The sequence below is a fragment of the Silene latifolia genome, unplaced genomic scaffold (genome assembly GCF_048544455.1).
Source record: "Silene latifolia isolate original U9 population unplaced genomic scaffold, ASM4854445v1 scaffold_134, whole genome shotgun sequence".
Classification (NCBI taxonomy): Eukaryota; Viridiplantae; Streptophyta; class Magnoliopsida; order Caryophyllales; family Caryophyllaceae; genus Silene; species Silene latifolia.
In genome coordinates this window covers 1-21,698 of record NW_027413133.1, presented here as the reverse complement: position 1 = coordinate 21,698, position 21,698 = coordinate 1, and the positions used below count along the sequence as shown (strand labels likewise).

General features: G+C 41.8%; 1 long non-coding RNA gene across 1 annotated transcript; it reads right to left on the bottom strand.

Annotated features, from left to right (window-relative positions):
• Positions 1-17,898: 17,898 nt before the first annotated feature.
• On the bottom strand, positions 17,899-21,049 carry LOC141637701 (uncharacterized). Its single transcript, XR_012541869.1, has 4 exons — positions 20,953-21,049; positions 20,786-20,853; positions 19,519-19,605; positions 17,899-18,109 (listed from the first exon to the last, which is right to left on the bottom strand). It is a non-coding gene; the product is annotated as an uncharacterized LOC141637701 (long non-coding RNA).
• Positions 21,050-21,698: the final 649 nt, after the last annotated feature.

Here is a 21,698-nt window from a genome sequence, read left to right as displayed (position 1 = left end):
CACCATCATGAGTAGCTAAATCCTACGTGCTAAGATGTAGGGGATCTGTAGGTTAGACGGTTTCGACAATAGGTAACCTGCTATCGGGCTCTGGTCGATCGACTGACTTCGTTGGTCGATCGACTGCCACGTGTTAGATTAGCTTTGACTTAATTAATTTAATTGTTATATTTGACGAATCGAGTGCACGCGACTAGTTGAATGCTTAGGAATTGACCGACCCGATAGATCGAAAGATAGGGGAGGGAAATAGACTACTTAATTAAGACGACTAAATTAATAAGATCAAGAGATAAGTTAATTTAGGCTTTAAGTATCATTAATCAAGAACGAAAGTTAGTATTAGTGAGATTTAGGGACCCGTAGCTTAAGCCGAAAGGTTGCTACCTGTTAAATTTGACCGAGAGGACTTTTTATTTTCCCGTCTAACATGCTTAAATCAGTTTACTTAGAGTTACCGCCGAAAACTACAAAGAACCGACCATCTTAGCATCCTTTTAATATTTGATTTCATCCATTCTTTTTAATTGCTCATTTATTTGCTTTAGTTTACTTTAATTTTATTGCCTTTATTTATAGGGTTGTTCATATCAACCCCCCCAAAAAAAAAAAAAAAAAAAAAAATCAGTAACTTTAGACTTAAATTAGACAACTTTAAATTCCTTGCCTCCTTCTGGTTCGACCCTGACTGCCACTATCTATAGTAGTAGTTTGGATTATAAATTTTATCTTTGATACTCTGCGACAATATCAGTCGACTATCGGGGAGGGTCGTTTAAAGTCCATTATACTATGTGAGGAGGCTCGCCAGCCATAAGAAGAGACCATACTTGAAATTCCTTGAAACTCCTTACTCTGTCGGACTCCAAGGGGAAACAAAATGCGATAATGGAAGAGGCAGCAGGACGTAGACAAGAACTGCTGGGAGAAGTCTGCTTGGGTCGGTTTTCAAACAAACTTCGGAAAAGCTTGGGGTCGATGTTGATCTCCACGTGTTGACAGGGACGATTGTTTGTCCGGAACTCTCGTTGGGGGAACATAATCGGGAACTGATCTCCACGTATTGAGAGGGACGATTGTCGGTCCAGAACTCTCGCTGGGGGAACAGAATAGAGGTGTGTCGAAACACCTATCAGAGAATACTCGCTCGTTGTGACAAGCAAGGTCTTGATAAAATACCGCGATAGTTTGTAATTGGCTCAGAAATGAGGATCCAGATGAAGAATAAACATCAAATGGACCAAATATACGACATATGGTATCGAGGAAGAGGCGCACCAAAGATGGGCCCACAAATAACGAACTTATAACGAATCTTCGAAAATTGATTTGGAGGGAAACTGAGGAAGAGGCGCAGCAAGAGCTGCATCTCTTGGAAGAGGCGTAGCACTTGCTGTGTCCTTTCCTGGACGTCATTTTTCTGAGTAAAAACTCTATAAAACACGGGATTGTCTTCATAATTTCGAAACATAAAACCCCAATTATTCTCCCAAATTCCAACCATTTCTGACAAAATTTGATCAAAAGCTTGCATTTGCCATGACTAATCGAGGTATTTGTATTATATTTGCATTAATCTTCCGTATTTGATCAAATTGGATCGACAAATTAGGGTTCCCAACCTTAAAAATGTCGAAAATTTGGGGCTTTTCCACCAAATGATTTTGCCTTGAAAATTTGACTTGGTAAATGGCTAATTGGTAGTATAAGGATCATAACCATGTATTTGTTTTGAATTTTCGTTGAGTTTGAGCATTTGAGCGAAATTGTGACGGTTTCACAGCTAAACCGTAAATTGTTTCAAAAATAGCCTTAGGATTGCCCATATTTATGATGAAACTTGGTATTTAGAATCCTTGTATGATGGGTAAACTTCCTACCAATTCGGAATTTTGATTTGTGACGACTTTTTCAGGACACCTTCTAGGGCATAATCGCCGTTATAACGAAATGCTGTCGAAATTCCGACTCAAACCCATGACTAGGCTTCAATTTAGGCTTGACTTGACCTATATTACCACATGAGCGGACGGGTTTGTGGGAAAATGGCCAAAGATGGCGAGAAAAGAGTGGTTTTGGAGCTTTTGAAAACTCGAAAATCCCCTAACTAAGGCTTGTCGTCATTTGACGCGGCCTAAACTCGCTTTAATTTTGCAGGTGACGAGGCTTCTACGTCAGGGATAGATCCCATGGACGTGGATACTGCTTTTGACCCTTCTCGTATGCTCGAGGAGGCGTTAGAGCAGGCTTTTACTGCTACGGTGGCAGCTGCTGAGGACGAGGTCGTCGAGGAGGAGGTTGTTGAGGAGGAGGAGGTCCCGAGGCAGGCCAATGTTGTACGAGGTGGTCGCCAGCTGAGGGGAGCACCAGAGTGGGCTGAGAGTTGGGACATCAGACACCTCATCTGGGCTGTGGAGGGTCACCTGTCCTACAGGACGGTGAAGAGCTTGGTAGTTTGAACTCATCACTCTTTCATATATCTTCTTTCGTTCTTATTTGCTATTCCTTTTCTCTTTCATTCGAGCAAAAGATAGCTCTTGCTTCAAATCAAAATAGGAGGCCGGGAACATCAGATCTTTCTCGGGTTACACAACAATGATGGGGTTCTACGAGAGGCTGTCAGCAGAGGAGCGGACCATCATCGATCGGGCAGCGTTCTATGCCTTGGTACGATCTTGGAGGGACATCACGAGGAGGAATATTCGGGCTAACCTTAGCCTAGTTCGAGCTTTCCTTGATCGGTTTTGGGACACGACCTCCACCTTTCACATGTCTTTTGGTGAGGTTGGGGTCACGTTGGAGGACTACGTCATGATTTATGGCTTGCGTACGGGACTGAGGCGGTGGAGTGGCCGGAAACAACCATGAGGGTGGACTCGGCCGAGGCTAAGAGTTTGATCGGTTGGAACCTGATGCCGAAGGCTGCTGCGGTACCCGGGGTGGTGCCTAGTTCCTACGTCCGGGATTATTTTACTGGGAAGAGACCGACGTCGGTGGTGATCGATGGGAGGGAGACGGCTCCTCCTCCCTGCACTATAGAGCAGAGATCTCGCTTGTGGCTCTGGTGGTTCTTGTCTTCGATTTACCTCGGAGACAAGGGAGAGAGGTTGTCGACGAAGCTTCTTCCCTTCCTCTCTGACTTGAGTGACCTAGGCCATTGGGACTGGGTTACTGCTGGCTTTGCGATTCTCATTCGCTATATGAGGGCCATGGTTCATCCGGAGATGATGGAGAAGGGGACTTCTCCTACTACCGTTGGTCCTGGGCTGTTGCTGGAGGTATGAACCTCCATTTCGTATCATGAAAGATCATTTCCTTTCTTATCGAATCACGAAAGATCGTTATTGATTATCTTGTTTTACAGGCGTGGGTGTACTCCTACTTTTCGAGCCTCGCGCCCAAGAGGACGGAGCCAGTGGAGTGAGTTTATCCCGTTATGAGGGACCGGGTGATGTGTCGCATAAAGAGTGAGCGTTTCTTTCACGACGTCGATGGGTCCCGTGTGTTACTTGGGCGAGCGTTTGGCTCGTCGGTGCTCTCGAGATGTCTTGACGGTTCCCATCGATCCTCCTCGGACGATGTTCAGGGAGCCTTCTGATGCTGAGAGGGAGGCTGACTTGGCGGACGCCGATGGCGACGCCCTCCTTCTTCTTGGCGAGGACTACTCGGCGTTCCTGTATGGGAGGTTGGCGTAATGGCCAGTCGTGGTAAGTGTTTTACTCTTCTTTTGATTGTCTTGAAAACATGATGAATGATCATCGATTAACGGAAACCTTTTGGATTTTACAAGAGGTCGAGGTGGCGGGCATCGAGAGCCCCAGAGTACCCCGAGACCCTCGAGTACACTGACACGACGGGGATGACGACGATCTCCGAGCTGCGCGACTTCGGCGTGGCGGTGACAGATGCTGGCCTTGACGAGTGGCAGCATCTGATTCGGAGGGTAAGTTCCCCAATTCGTATAATTTTTGTGTAAGAACACATTTGCTTGAATTTGTTCGATCATTGAGAATCCTTGTTTATTGAAATGCAGGTTGCGCCATCCCGGTTCGTGGCTTTGTGGAGGGTAGCCAACCGACTATAGGCTACTGCCATCGAGGTACTTGCTGGCGGTCGAGGACGTCAGGTATGCACCTTCCTTTTACTTCATCTTTGAAATTTCTAACTTTCTTTATTGCTTGAAATGATTGACATAAGCCAATTCTTGTCGTTTGCAGAGCGAGAGTGACCTAGAGCGAGAGCTAGCCCAGTCCAGGGAGGAGATGGCTCGCCTGCTGGGGGAGCTAGAGGTTCGCGGCGCCGAGATTGATGCTCTCGAGGCGAGAGTTACTGAGCTATGCGGTGACCAGCCGTAGTTCGTTTGTTGTTTCTTTTTGTTGTTGGCTGTACTTCATACATTTTGTACATTTTTGGACCTTCATTTTGGACTTTCAGACTTTTTTCGGTCTCGAGCCCCCAGCTCGGTGTACATATTCCCCTTTTGGTTGTATATATGATTGCCTGAGTGCCTTTGCTGCTGGGTTGCTTTGTTTGTACCTGCAGGTTAGGTTTACACAAGTTTGGTAGATGACGGTTTATGCCGTCACGCTGCCGAAATTTACATAGAAATTCACATAGAATATACATTTGTACACATGGCTTAAATTAGCGCAAGACAAAGACTCAAGAAAAAATGCAACAAATTTTGCCGAAAATGACCGGACGGTAGGGAGGGTTACCCCCTAAAAAAAGAAAAAATAGAAATATATAAGTTTGAAATGTAATATGGAACGGGAGTGAAATGATTTCCCAAAAAAGAAAATAAAAAAGAAAATGGATAATTAAATTGGTGAAATGATTCCACAAAAAAGAAAATTAAAAAGAAATGGGTAAGTGTGCTAAAATGACGAAAATGCCGACATTGCCTCGAAACGCGTGCCCGTGGAATTAGGAAACGCGAAACATGGTAATTTGACAGATTTACCAAAATAATAACCCGTATGAATAGGAAATTATTCTTTGAGGAATTAGGAAAGATCCAATGCGAAAAATCACCGAAAGAAGGCTAAGGAAGAGGCGCAGCAGGTGCAGCGCCTGTTCCTCGGTGTGTCCGTCCTGACGGATTTTAGGAAACATCTTTTAGTATAAATATAGACGTCGATGGAGGTTTTATTCGCATAACTCTTCTATCTTTCTTCCGTCTTATTACATAAAAACTCTCTAATGTGGAGAAACACGATATGGGTGCCTATAATTTTGGATCGATTTTGAGTTTGAAGCTGATCAAGGTGGTCAAACCGTTCTTGGATGCGTGTCTTGAGTATTGGGACCCGAATTATCACGTATTTGCCTTTTCTGGAGGTGATATCTACCCATTCCCTGAAGAAATTGCTGCGATTGGTGGTTGGGACCCGGAACATTTACCTGCTATACCCTCTACTTCTCAAGGGTATAAGAACAAATTCAGATATTTGCTTGGGTTGACAAGAGCTGAGGTGGACCGCCTTGTGACCTGAAAAGGAGTGCGAATGTTTAACTTCATCGATCGATTCATAAATAGGGCAGATCCTACTATTTCCTATGTTGCAAGGCGTAAGGTATTCGGGTTTTGCCTACTGCATGTATATGTCCTTCAAGGGCATGTTGATGAGGATTTGAGAGGTGATCCTCGTTACTTGAGCTTAATTGAGCAAATGGAGCTGCGCAGGAGCCCAGCTTGCCTGTGTTTAGGAGAGATCCTGTTGGGGTTAGATAACAGAAAAGCCAACCGTGACCTTCCTTATTTAGGAAGTCCCATCACTTTGCAGGTAAAAGAACAAAACTCTTTTTTTTTTCTTTTTTTCTTCGTTTTTTTTGTTTTTTTTTTCGTTTCTAATACCCGCTTTTTGGTAGGTCTGGCTTATGGAGCGTCTTCGATTGATCGAGCCATAGTTAATGTTCCTGCTTATCATGCTCGCTCAATTGCAATGAGGACTAGACTCTACATGGTGGACTTTACTCGAGTCTGCAACTACTGGGAGAACAAGCGGAAGAGCGAGGATGGTCCCCTGATTAGATGGCTCGTACCATGGTGGCATCTCAAATCTGTTACTGGAGTATCGTCCTTGGATCCTACCCGATCGGTGCGCATTCCTGGCTTGAAATTCATGATATGCAATTTCCTAGAGAGACTGATGAGACAGGTTGGATTGAAGCAGACGATTCCGAAGCTTGATACTGTCCCGTAGACCACCATGGCTCTTACTACTGAGAGCCGAATAGAGTGGGCCATCAAATGGGCTCAAAGAAATATGTGGTTCTTAAACTCTTCTGTTAGTGCGCTATGGGTATCAGATTCGTACTTGCGATGGAGGAAAGCTACTACTCCAGAGGAGCGCGACAGATTGAGGAAGCGCGAGCCTGTTGACTACAAGGTTCATGATGTAGAAAAGGAGAAAGAGAAGCACTTGACCGAGGGAGAGGAAGAAGTCGGGTTTCGAGTTGTTCATCCTTCGAAGAAACCGAAGACCTCTCCTGTCGTCGAAAAGGTGGTTGATAAAAATGGCAAGGCTAGACCACGAGAGAGACCATTGATGATTAGGTCTGAGGTAGCGCAGGAGCGCACGGCTCGAGGTAGAGACAAGAAATATGATAAAAACGACAAAGGCAAAGGGAAAATGGAAGAATAGCCTAAGTCTTTATTATTATTTATTATTATTATTATTTGTAATAAAAAGGTGGGGTTTTTAGAATCCTAGCCTATTATTTTTTAAAGCATTATTTTATTATGGAGCGTATTATTATTATTATGGAAAGAAATGAATAAAAAAGGTTAACTGGTTATGAAACCGTTGTGATTTTCTTTTATTATTCTTGTCGAATTCCAAATACATATACAAATGTCCTTCTATTTACATTCAAAATAAATAATGGGTTGTATCCCGTGAAGGATTGCCTACGTATTCATTTAAAAAAATGAAATCAAACCTTTGCGCGTAGTTCAAGTACATGTAAAAGAATAATTGTTCTAAGCAAGAGCTCATAATGAACTAGAAAATAAGCATGAGCTTTTTACTTACTCCTATAGTGCAATTCAGTTTATTTGATGATATGAGGATGACGAATTGTCAAAATGCAAGAGCAAGGTGACATTAGCTTTATTTTAGCATGTCCAGGGGCCGTTTATATTCCGTGCCATAGGAGCGACACGTGAGGTTACGCGAGGCACGTTTTTTTTTGTTCCTATTCTAGGCATAGTAACGTTTCAATTGATCGAGGTTTGTTGGGTTGGCAAATTCATTCCCATCGAAGTCTGTTATGCTAACCGTACCCCCTAGAAGTATGGACTTGACTAGGAATGGTCCGGCCTAGTTGGGTTTAAACTTTCCTCGTGGATCGACAGATAAAAGAGCTCTAACTGATTTGAGGACCAAGTCTCCCTCTTTGATGTCCCTTGGCTTAACCCTTTTGTTGAAGGCTCGTTTGATACGTGCCTGATATGTTTGCACATTATGTAATGCGCGCAATCTATGTTCATCCAGGAGGATGAGTTCTTCATATCTATCCCTCTTCCAATCGGCTTCTGGGATTTGGTTTTCGAGTAAAATACGTAAGGATGGTATTTCGAGCTCAACTGGTTGTACGACTTCTATGCCGTAGGTCAAATAGAAAGGGGTGGCCCCAGTGGGCGTCCTAACAGATGTGCGGTATCCCCATAAGGCAAATGGTATCTTGCTTGGCCAATCTCTATAGTTGTCAATCATTTTCTTGAGGATTGTGACAACGTTCTTGTTTGCTGCCTCTACTGCGCCATTTGTTTGTGGTCTATATGGCGATGAATGGTGATGCTTGATCTTGTACTTGGCTAGCAATTGCTCAGTCTCAGCCTGGAAATGTGACCCATTATCACTAATGATCTCATGTGGGCAACCGTATCGACAGATGATATTGGTTTGTATAAATTTTGCGACGTTCTTGGCTGTGAGACTAGTGTAGGAGGCCGCTTCCACCCACTTGGTGAAATAACCGATTACTACCAGAATGAAACAGTGACCTCCTGTTCCGGCTGGGGTGATCTTTCCGATGATGTCAATTCCCGAAGCAGAAAATGGCCAAGGAGATGTCATGGTGTAGAGCAATGAAGGAGGGACATGTTGCACATTCCCGAAGATTTGGCAGTTGTGGCAATGTCTTACATATTTAATGCAATCGGATTCCATTGTGGTCCAATAATACCCCAAACGCGTGATTTTCTTTGCCATCATGGGTCTACTCATGTGAGGGCCACATTCTCCATCATGGACTTCTTCCATCACTTTTCGTGCCTATGAATGATCAAGGCAACGCAGGATTACACCAAGAGGTGTTCTTTTGTATAACTCTCCTTGCATGAGGACGTATTGAGAAGCTAGTAAGCGTATAACACGTTGTCCCCTCTTGTTCATATCTGGTGGATATGTGCCGTTGAGTTTGAAGTTCAGGATTGCTTGGAACCAAGGCATTTCTATTATATTATCCGGCATATTAATCAAAGATACAAGTTTTACAAGAGCATCTGCAAATTGATTCTCCTCTCGAGGTAGGTGTAGGTATATTACTTGATCGAAGAATTGGTCAACTTGGTCTATTCTGGCCTGATATGGTGCTAGGCTTTCACTCCGGATTTTCTAAGATCCCGTAATTTGGTTGATGATCAAAGATGAATCTCCATGTACTCGAAGATTTTTTATGCCTAAACCTGCTGCTGCTTGTAGTCCAACGAGGCAAGCTTCGTATTCTGCCGTGTTATTTGTCACCTCGAAGTCGAGTTTGACAGAGAGTGGTGTATGCTCGCCTTCAGGAGAAATGAGAAACACTCCTATTCCAAATCCTCTTAAGTTCGATGCCCCATCAAAGTAAAGGTCCCAGGAGTCTACATCGATTTGGAGTATGTCCTCATCTGGAAATGACCACAGGTCTAGTGTTTGTGCATCATTGATGGAATTTTCTACAAAGAACTCGGCAACGGCGCGTCCCTTTATAACTTTCAGAGGTACATACTTGAGATTGAACTCTGAGAGCATCAAAGTCCATCTTTCTAGGCGTCCGTTGAGAACGGGTTTCTCGAAGAGGTATTTGACAGGTTCCATTTTGGAGTATATTTTTACGGAGTAACTAAGCATGTAATGTTGGAGCTTCTTCGTTGCCCACACAAGAGCGAGGCATGTCTTCTCGAGTAGTGTGTATTTGTACTCATACTTCAAGAACTTCTTACTAAGGTAGTAGATAGCTCTTTCTTCTTTTCCTACGGTTTAGGCTAGCATGGCGCCCATGGTCAAGCTTTCGATTACCATGAGATATAAACCAAGAGGTTGATCTCGTTGGGGTGGCATAAGCACTAGTGGTTTGGTTAGTATCTCCTTGATTTGGTCGAATGCCTTCTGACAATCATCGTCCCACATGGTGTTATCTGTTTTCTTTAGCTTTTTGAAGATAGGTTCACAGATCATGGTGAGTTTCGATATGAATCGACTTATGTATTGCACCTTACCTAGGAATCCTCTAACTTCTTTCTCTGTTTGAGGTTGCGGCATTTCGATTAGAGTTTTGACCTTGGAAGGGTCTATTTCTATCCCTCGTTGGCTAACAACATACCCCAGGAGTTTTCCAGATGTTACCCCGAATGCGCATTTCTGAGGATTGAGCCTTATGTTGTACTTTCGTAGCCTTGAGAAGAATTTGCGAAGGTTCGCAATGTGCCCCTCTCTATCCTTGGACTTGACAATCATATCATCTACGTATACTTCAACTTCTTTATGCATCATGTCATGTAATAGCATAGTTGCGGTGCGTTGATATGTAGCCCCGGCATTGATTAACCCAAACGGCAGAACCGTGAAGCAATAGGTACCCCATTGAGTGACGAAGGCGGTTTTGTACATATCTTCTATGGCTATCTTGATTTGGTTATATCCCGCGTATCCATCCATGAAGGACAATAGCGCGTGATCGGTTGTATTGTCAACCAATATGTCGATATGTGGTAGAGGAAAGTCATCCTTAAGACTTGCATTGTTTAAGTCTCTGAAATCAACACAAACACGGATTCTCCCATCCTTTTTGGGTACGGGTACTATGTTAGCTACCCAGTCTGAGTACTCTGAAACTTTGATGAACCCGGGTTTGAATTGCTTATCGACTTCTTCTTTAATCTTAAGAGCCCATTCTGTCCTCATTCGACGAAGCTTCTGTTTTACAGGTTTGAAACCTGGTTTAATCGGGATTCTGTGCTCTGCGACATCCTTGTCAATCCCTGGCATGTCCTTGTAGGACCAAGCAAAAACGTCCTTGAACTCGTGTAGGAGGTCTATAAAACTGGCCCTTTCGGCGGGGCTCAAGGTCGTCCTTATCCTAAGTTCTTGGGGTTCTAGTTCGGTCTCTACGTTGATGGGTTCAGTGTTTTCTATTACTGGCCCCCCTTCCTCCTCTTGTAATATTTCTTTGGCTATGTAGGGAGGTATTTCGATTGAGTCTGGGTCTGGGTCATCCTCATTATCATCGTAAACAGAATTGCATTTAAAATAACACGAAGAGTAAGCAGAACCTGATTTATTCATATTAAAATTTGAGAAAAGTTGAAACAAAGAAGCCATATGTTCGGTAGTCAATGGCGGTAAAGGGACAGTCGTAGGGACATTTCCCAAACTGCTGTTACTACTTGATGCTAAGCTAGGAGAAACAAGGGGAGTGGGAGTGACGACAAGAGGAGACTCTTTAGGGACTTCTCTAGACTCCGACTCTGAATCTGACTCGAATTCATCGTCTTCTGGTTCTCCTTTGAACATCTCTCCTTCTCCAGTGGTGAGCTTGGAGAGTCTTCCTTGGTTGTTCGTCCACTTGATCGACTTTCTCCATTCTTTCTGTTGATTCGAATTGGTTTCTGTGATTAATGTGGTAGGGTTGAAGTGATCGTCTTGAAGTATCATGGTAATGATCTCATCCTGCACGGCTCTAACAAATCGATCTTCTCCAAATAAAAGGCTAACAGCTTGTTCGCTAAGCAAGGTGCTTGACGAGTCTTGACGGTAGGAACCGTTTCTGGAGGAATGAAGTAGCAATCGTGAAAGATCTCGATTCCAGCTAACTTCCTTTCGAGATAGTGCCAAGGTTCGGGAAATCCATGAAAGAGTTCTTGACTCCCCTCTTTAACGAAGTATCCATTTAGGGTAGGGAGGTAGGGTCGCATTTGGATTCCCACGTTCTTACGGTTTTGAACTTGGGCGAGCATCTCGAGAACTTCCTCTTTAGTGGGCTTGTATCCTAATCCGAGTGGTATCCTTTGTGAATTGCCTTCTTTGTAGGGTGCAAAGGTGTTACTTCGGATTGGATTCAAAGGCATTCCCGGGAAGTAACCCTGATATTTGAGCATGTGGTTGACCACCAAATTAGAGTAGGGATTGAAGTATATGGGCGCCAACTCTCTTTCTATGACGTTTATGCTATGGAAGCCCCCAAGTTCATATACTGGATCCGCAAGTACTTGATTACTTGACCTCTTTTCTATTACTGCCTTGATGGGTGACGAAGTGATTGTCATCACTTTACCATCTAGTGGGATCTTGATTTTCTGGTGGAGGGTGGATGTTACCGCTTTGGAAGCGTGAATCCAATGTCTTCCCAGAAGTATGTTAAAAGATGCTTCAATGTCCACTATTTGGAAGATAACCTTTCGTTCAATCGGCCCTGTGGCTATGGTCAGGTTAACTATTCCTACCACTTTTCGTCGTGTACCATCATATGTGCAAACACCTTGGTTGGTAGGGGTCCAATCCGACTCTTTCATGCCCAATTTGTATGCCGTTTTCAAGGGTATGACGTTGACTGCTGAGTCATCATCTACCAAAGGCATTGGCACATTCTTCTTCAAGCAAATGACAGTGATGTAAAGAGCCAAATTGTGACTAGCGCCAAAGGGTGGCAAGTCTTCATCTGAGAAAGTAACAGGGTTACTTAGCTTTGGTGATTCTTTGAAGACCAAGTTTACTACGTCATCGGGTGTAGAGTTATGTGCCACATTTAGTTTGGCCAAGGCTTGTAGTAAAGCTTGGAGATGTGGGAATGAGCTTGCAACTAGTTGCCAGACTGAAAGATCAGCCTTTGTTTTCTGTAGTTGCTTTAGCAAATGGTCAGTACAGGTATCTTCGTTATCATTTGGTGTGACAACGTTAGTATTGGTGATTGGACCGTTTGCTATGGGACCATTTTGAGAGGCGTTTTGATATGGACGCCCTGAACGAGTAAGGTGGTCTACATCTTGGTCCTCACTGTTTTGGACTATTTCCTCACTGACTTTGACTAGGTAGTGTTCAGATACTCACCTTCATCATCGTCGGCCCATACTCCATTGATAGTAGCAAGTTCTCTCATTCTTATGATCTCGGCCTCCAATTGGATAATTTGGTCGATTAATTCATCAACCATGGCTACTACTTCTTTTATTGTAGCATTTTGAGAGAAACTTAGTGGCGCACGTTCTTTGGGTGTTGCATTGGGATCACGTGGGGTTGCCACTACGCTTTCTAGTTCCGAGACTTGCCTATTCACACTCTTTGCCCATGCGATAAAGTCGGTGATGGTTGGGGAAATGGTAGAGTAGTTCCCTTCTTCTTCTATTGCATGGATCTCATCTTCGACTGGAGAAATGAGGTGTGAACAATCTAAGGTAGATTCTTCACTTGTAATCACCAAAATTCCAAGAGGATTCTGAGTGTTGTTAGGCTTACCTCCAGGCGGTATTGGTAGGCGACCGTCTTCAATCATGTCTTGAAGTACATGTTTTAGCTTGTAGCATTTTTCTGTATCATGTCCCTTACCTCTATGATATTCGCAGTATGAATTCTTGTCCTAGAACTTGGATTTCTTTTCTGGTTCAGGCGTAGGGCCTATGGGTTGAAGCTTACCCTGTTTCATCAATCTCTTTAGAGCATTGGAGTACGTATCCCCAATATTTGTGAACTTTCTTGGTGGGGTACTCTTCTTAGATGGCTCAAGAAGGTTAACTTCATCAGTCTTGCTAGTAGAGCCGTAAGAACGACTTGTTGAGCCTTGTTATCCACGACCAACCGTTTTGGACAAGAGCCCTTTACGGATGTCATCTTCGATCCATGTTCCCAGTACAGTTAAGTCTTTGAAGGTCTTAATGTTTTGGTACCTCAAATGACTTGCATAGATGGGATTTAAGTTGTCCACGAATTTCTCCACGAGGGTAACTTTATCTGGACGTTCGACAAGTTGGGTACTAGTCTTCCTCCACCTACTTAGGAAGTCGGTGAAACATTCTTTATCATTTTGGGTAAGAACCTCTAAATTGAGCATATTGACTTGGATTTCGGCATTATCCGCATATTGCTTAGCAAACTCAATTGCGGCATCGTCCCAGGTGGCAATCTTTTTGTGCTCTAGAGAATAGAACCATTGTCTCGGTATGGTGTCAAGAGATGAAGGAAAGAACCTTAAGAACATCTCGGGTTTAATGCCTTTGATAGACATGTAATCCTTGAAGGCACGGATATGGTTTAAAGGGTTTTCATGCCCTTTGAATTTCGGGATATCCGTCATGTTGAAGTTTGTTGGCAATTTGGAACTCACGGCCTCATATTTGCGATTATTTTCCCTATAGATATCGTCCCCTTTGAGATACATCAATTGTTCCTCCAGGTATTGGAGTCGTTTCTCAGCTGCAGTCATACATACGGGAGGGTTAACCTCATGTGCTCCCATAAAAGAATTTTCATTCCTGAAGTTATTCACAAATTCATCAGACAATTCACTTTCTCGAGGAGGCAACCTAGTTTCCACAGCAACTATTCGGCCCTCGATCGCGTCGAGGCGATCATACACTTGGTCTTGGGTGACTTGGAGATGAGTTAGCACGGCTAGGATTTGATGATTACCATTCGGGGGTTGGTTGTTACTCACGTCGCTTATATCAGGCATCTTGGAAACTGAACAAGAGATCGGTGACGAATCAAAACATGATCGACCATTCTAGCACACCTACTCAAAAAACGATTTGACTTGTGGAGTGGGAGTGTGCCACTTGTGTTAAGTGAGGTTTGAAGAAATGACAAAGCTTGAAAATGTTGGTCCTAGTCAACTATAGTGTAGTTTTAGGAGTGGACTCGAATTGAGGTTTGAAGAAATGACAAAGCTTGAAAATGTTGGTCTTAGGCGTATTTTCGAAATTTTTACTTTTTGAAAGAGATTTTGATTTTTACAAAAATCGTCATGGTTTTGTTTAGAAATGGTGATCACATATGGTACAAGCATTTAAACAGGCATTATAACGGGATGCTGAGTGCATTTAAAATGGTTTTGGTTTAAAGGGTGGGTTGCCATACCGAACAATCAAACCCGAGGTCTGTGGAGAGGCTCGTATTAAACAGGAGTAAGGCCGATTCCTAGTCCATTTCCTCGAGTAGTGATAGCTCTTGATACAAACAAGAGTAAGTACCATGGTATGGTTGACGTCAATCGCTATCCATTCATAGGCTTAAATAAGAATTTGGACCGTCTAGACGGGACGATTGGTCGAATGGATTGGGTTGGGCCTAGGAAGGCCGAATAAACGATCTAGGAAGACCGAGTTATGAAAACCGACAACTGTCTTGTACAAACAATTCCCTAACCTTGTTCAAGTTTCGCCCTTGGCTACACGTAAGTGTATTATTCCCCAGCGGAGTCGCCAAACTGTGGACGCAGGCCCACGGGGGTCGCTCGGGAGTGAAAACCGAGCAAGCTTTTTGTGCATTTGTGGAGTCGCCACAAATTTATTGTGGAAAATTGGAAACCGTTCGAATACCTCGTGCCATGTCAAGACACAAAGTAGTGACATGAACACCAAGAACTCGTTACCCTTAGCATTCTATGTCTAGAATGACTCTCGTGGATGCCAATGAACACGGGTGTTCACAGAGATCTGGAGTAAGGAGTGAGGGTACGTATTAGGAAGCTCTTTTGATCGAACACCTAATCCCGCCCGTCTCGATAGCGGCCTCTACTAATGATTAGGGAAATTATCTATACTCGATATGCTGTCGATTTATATGCATGCAATGCAACATCCATTAGATTAATCCTAACATGTGAGAATTAATACTAAGTCGGTAAACACGTAATTTAACATGCATTAATGTCAAGGTAGAAATTTAGGTTGATTACATATGAGAGACATACAAACAATACGATAAAAGAAATACAATAAAAATACAATGAAGAAAATTACAATAATTACATGGGGTTTATTGATTTACGTCGAAAATACATACAAAACGGATAATTTGAGAAAAGAAAGAATAAATAAATAAACGAACAGATTAGGGTGATAATACGAGTAATAGTTAATTAAATACGTAATTAATAAACTAGGTCAAAGCAGAAACGGGAGTTCAGAGACAGAACTCAACTTGGAACAGGCGCAGCAGAGCTGCGTCCCTTGGAAGAGGCGCAGCAGTCGCTGCGCTTGTTCCTGAGTTCAGTTCTGGATGTGAAGCCAGAATTGCAAGTCGTTAACATTCATTGATGATTTTAATGCTCGGTTATGAATAATTGACTCGGATAGAAGTGTTTTAACAGATTATTTACATGTGATTGGGTCATAAAAAAAAAACATGGACTCGAGTTAATTAGAACGAATTATTCACAAGATTAAAAGGTTAATTATGAGAATTAATGATATAAATTAAACAAAAGCTAACCAAACTAATTATTAATGGCGAACTACTGATGGTGACGGTAAACAACAGACGAAAATATATCAACGATGAATTCCAGAGACTCAATATTAATGAATCGAACCTCTAAAAACCGGAATTGATTTGATGACGAAAACCCGCAAATATGAATTATAAGGGATTTAAGTCGGGAATTTAAAAGATGAATTAAATAGTAATGATTTACATGTTAAAATTATCATACTCAAATTATTGTGTTATTGGAACATGAACAATCAAAGACGAAACAAAACAAACAGACAAACAAAAGACGAAGGAAGAAGGAAGAAGAAAGGAAGCAGGAACTGCGGCAGCCTCAGGAAGAGGCGCAGCAGGTGCTGCGTCCCTTCGAAGAGGCGCAGCACTTGCTGCGTCCTTTCTCGACGTTTGTCTCTTGTTAATCCGCAAAAAGGATTTGAAATAAGGTTTTATAAATCGGTTTTAAGTGTGTTTTCGACGTAAATCTTACAATAATAATTACAAAAATAAAGAACAATAATAAAATAGGGATTTACACCCTCAGACTTACATGTTTGAAGAAACGAGATTGACTAAGTTAACGTTTAGTGATGCTCGACTCGAATGTACGATGAACGTGCCCTCTAGGAGGAATTAAACAGATTGATTAAAGTTGATTTATGTGGAGTTGGTCAAATTGGTCGGTCATGCAAAACGAGGCTGGTACTCAGAAGGATCCGAGCTTACGTGGTCGAAAGTTCAAGCACGTAGACGCCAAAAAGCAAGAGCGTGGTCTAGAATGCAAAGGGAGAAGAGAAGGACGGACACTCGCGTTAGAAAGATGTGAGACCGAAGGTCTCTATTTATACTATTCACACGGAGGAAATTAGGGTTTCGGAGAAACTTTGGAAGTAAATCTCGAAAAGATACGAAAAATACGCAGAAAAGAACTGAGGAAGAGGCGCAGCAAGCACTGCGTCTCTTGGAAGAGGCACAACACCTGCTGCGTCCTTTCCTCAGTGGTTTCCTCCTGCGGAAGAAAGATTTCCGCGTTTTTATTATGGAATTGCGGATTGATCTTATTTTCCTTAATATTTTATATGATAATTCCTGGAATATATTTTACCAAAGATTAAAAGATTGAAAATATGGAATAGAAATATCCGGAACATTCCAGAACATTCTGACTCGGCATTTTAAATTGTTATTAGAAAATGAAGACGGTTTTTGACCCGGACTCCAAATGTACTCTAATTACTGTCAAAACGACCGTATCGGCGCGTAGATGACGACTATGAGGTAGACACAAGTGTTTGAGCTATCACTTGATGATAAACTTACGAACTGTCATAAATCGTTCCGTGTACCAAACATGCGGCCCCATCATCACCGCGTGGTTTGCGGGAGGTGCAGAAATGAGTTATCTACAAAAGGTAAGACATTGACGCTAGCACCTAAGTCACATAAAGCATTGTCGATTAGGTGGGTTCCTATATAACATGGTATAGAAAAACTACCTAGGTCAGAAAGCTTAGGAGAGGCCCTATTCTGAAGAAGTGTGCTGCATTCTTCAGTCAAAGCCATCGTTTTAAATTCATCTATATTCCTCTTACGTAAAAGAATTTCTTCCATAAATTTTGAGTAAGAGGGTACCTGGATGAGTAACTCGGCAAACAGCATGTCAATATTAAGACTTCGCAGAAGATCGGCAAATCTGCCAAATTGTTGTTCCGTCTTTGTCCTCCCTAGCCTCTTTGGAAATAGAGCTTGGGGCTTAATGGAATTATCTTCCTTCGTAGATTTATCGTCCAAATTATATTTAGAGGACAAATTATCACTCTCTGCATTAGTATTGCTCGATCAAGCAACTTCACTACTCGATCGAGGGCTTTTCTCAGAAATTTTGCTCGATCGAGCAGTTTGGGATGCTCGATCGAGAGGCCCGTTTTCCTCAATGCTCGATCGATCACTTTTATCCACTCGATCGAGCACTTCTTCAGTAAACTTGCTCGATCGACCATCAGGAACCAGTTGATCGAGTACATCAGGTGAATTAATCACTTTTTCGTCAGAAGACGCCTTGTGACACCCTCATTTATTGCGGAAAAGTAAACACGTAATTCTACAGAAAAACTGACAGGATATGTTTGTAATAGGTTCAATTGGGTAAAAACCTGTAATTTTTAAAACCTGAACCTGTTATAAAGATATCCAAAAGGGAAGGTGTCAAACATGCAAGGTCCAAAATAAATCTCATGAATGAAACATCGCTAAAGTCGCGAAACAAAGTTATACAAACCAAATATGAGAAAGGGAGACATATGTCCCTAAAATGTATGTGACATAAAAAGGGTTTAAGGGTCACAATGAAATAAAACCAGTCTAGGTCCCAAGGTTACTTTGCTCGCTAGCTCGTCCATGTACCCCATATATGCATCACCTACCTGTCATTCGCATTTTATACAAATACGAAAGCCACAGTCAGTGGGGAGTAACTCCGAGTTCTCCCAGCCACGAAATGTCATAATTAATATAACATGTAAACATAAGAATATGAATATGAATCACACAATGCCTTAGCATATAGATGCTAGACAATCGTGCTTATCATGTGAACAACAATATAACAACACATAGTCCTAGCATGTGAATACTAGACCGACTCATACTACACTATCATGTGAATCACATAACATCCAGGAATCCAAACTCTATCAACCATAGCCGGCTTGCATCTCACCTTCTATGATTCATAGAATCATCAAACAAGAAAGGGCAATATATCAAAGACAGGCATAAGTTCTTAGCACGGTCAATAGTCACTCTGTAACTCGAGTCTATACCACGAGGTAGGGAAGGTAATTGAACCGGTATCTTGGCTCAGCGGTTAATATTAATAAAACATGGCCAAGACACAACACAACCCTAGCCTAAAATCTGCGCAGACCTAGACATGCGGATACACACCACCGCACCCAAGACCCACAATTTTTCTAAAACAAAGTGAGTACCCTAAGGAGTCCACCAAAGGGTTGGCTAGTACTTAAGCTGACCACTTACTATCAAAATAAGTAACGAGGTCATGCCCCAACTTGGATATAAACCCACCAAGTCAGGAACACAAAGGCTATTAAGCAGTGAACATATACTCGTCAGAGACTATAAAGACCTATCTATGATGAAGGCCGAAATACTCACCTAGGACCTAGTCCCAGCTAGTCCCAGCTTGAATACTTTAGCCCACACCACACAAGACAAGTAGGATACCCAATTAACCATAAAAGGACAAAGAGTCCAACTTACCAACATAAATGCTAACATTCTATCATGTGAAAGGCTATATAAATGTCTATTCAGCAGACAATCCAACAATATCCTCAATATCAATAATAATCCAAATTCCAAAATAACCGTTAATCTCATAATTCATGAGAACAAGCTAAAATGGCAACAAGGCAAGAAGACTCAAGTATAAAGCATCCAAAGCATCCAACAACCAACATGTGAAATGATAATTACAAATATCAAGGCATAACATAAAACATCCAATCTCACCTCAAAGACAAACCCTCGACCCGAGTCCCGCGACGGGTCATCGGTCAAATCGAGGCTGACTGGTTTAAACCTAGCTTGACCAAACTCGTTCGGTCAATCTGGCCCAGCTCAGAGTCTTGGCCTACTTTGGCCCAAATTACAAAATTTATCGCAATATTATTCTCATGTTATTTCTAATTTTTATCATGTGAAAAAAACGAAAGTAACACATTATCAATCACCTAAACACTTAACAAACAACAAGCACCACATTACTACTAATGTGACATTAATTCGTCGAGTAACTCGGAATAGTTACCTTAAGCTAGCAAAGAGACAAGGAATAAACTTGAGAAAGCTTCTAAAACCCAAAATTACTCTTCATCTTCAACCACATATGAGTCACCTAAAATAATTATGTGAAAGGACGATATTAACGAATTATCGTTATATAAAATATGAGACGGAAATTAATTTAATTATATTTTAAATAAACCAAACTAGCGTCAAAACAATTTATAGATACGGCCCAAACTCGCGACTTAGCTAGGCCACGGCCAAAGCATCGCTTAGGCCACGGCCAAAGCATCGCCTAGGCCACGGCCAGGCCATCGCTAACGCCACAAACTAGCTACTGCTAGGCTGCTGCCAGGCTACAGCAGGCCACGGCCAGGCTGCAGTAGGCCACGGCCAGGCCAACAGCAGGCCACGGCCAGGCTACAGCAGGCCACTCCTTACTGTCCAGCCGTCTTAGGACGGTTTTCTAGGCCAAACCACGACGGATACCACCCAAACAAAAGACCCAAACCCAACATGTACATGTACTTGAGACGTTAGCAAAGAGGTTGGTTCAATTTAGCATAAAGAAGCCCGTCAAAACAACCCGTCAAAACAGCCCAACAAAACCCAGTTTTCATGGTTCAAAAAGCTCATTTGTGACCGTCTTAAGACGAAATTTTAAGCATGAAGAGAAAAGAATTTTTCACATACAACCAACCCATTACATACATGGATATTCACATGAGACGGAAATCAACTATTTGGTTCAAATCATCCGTGAATCGACCCCAAAACAAATCCCAAAAATCATCCCTCATCAACTCATTTATACTTGGTTTCTAACAATTCATGAGGCCGTCTTAAGACAAGTTTTTAAGCATGTTACAAGGCGGAATTCAACCAAACAAAAGACTATATTCATTCATGTATAGGCATACAAGACATGCACAATCAAATTGACTCGAACCAACAACCATATCAACCCACAAATCGCGTCCAAAAACGCCCCATCACAGCCCCTGTTTTCACGTTTTATGACCAGCTTTGCGTCCGTCTTAAGAAGAAATTTTAAGCATGGAAATGATAGTATTCCTCCAAACAAATTGCCCAACATGATTCCCCACTCCACAAAGAATCCAAAGGTACCAACTTTTCTCAAAATGGATAAGTAAAACTCGAATAAAACCGTCTCAAAGGACACCACATGAACTCAATCAAGACACAAACTTTATGTTATAAAAAAAAGTAAGACACACTTAAGCACATATAGATTTCGACATAATGTCGAGTAATCCCATCACCGTTACCTTAAACGTTCCTTATTCCTCGAATAAATGGTCCACAAGGCACGAGCCTCATCCCGGGTCTTCAAATCCTTCATAAAAGAGCAAGAAAACGGAATAAAGAAGCTAAAAGATGACACTTTTATAAGGCGGCGAAAGACGAAACCACTACAAAAAGGAGACTTTCTTACCTTAAAAGGAGGAGGAAGGAAAGGGGAAGAGAATGGTACAAAAATTACGGAATTTGGTTGAGAATGGAGGCGGGATCTGGGGTTGGAGGTGACGAAAATGGTGTACGTATATGGTTTGTTGCTTCTGTTTGTTTTTCCCAAAAGAAAAGAAGAGGAAGAAAGAATTAGGGGGACGGGTGAGGGAGTAATAATAATAATTAATAATAATAATAATAATAATAATAATAATAATGATACACCAGCTAGCTTGCTAGCTATTAATTATACGTACGTTTCTTCATCGTTAAGTAATTTCACTCGTTTTTAAAACCGCCTCGAGTTAATAAAATCGGTTTTTAGTAAAAGTTTCAAAGAATAAAAATTAATAATAAATAAATTTAATGAGTGAAAATAAAATAAACTCAGCTAGTTAACGGAAATAATACGATATCAGCTTGAATCGGAATTATTAGCGATTTTTACGAAACTAACGGATATTAATAAAAATTGCTATTTTAGTGAAATAAGCTCAAAATAGCTAATTGGACGGTTTTGTTCCCAAAATCCATCTCGGGTTCACTTAAAACAACTTTCATAAGGACTCGTAAAGAAACAGAAATTATTAAATAAATAAACTCGAACTAACTTTAAATAAACTTATTAATGATTATTAAAATTAACGTATCGAATTATGATGAAATTAATTAATTAGCTAAGCATATATATATAAATCGTTAAATTATGTAATTAAATTCAAAATAGCAATT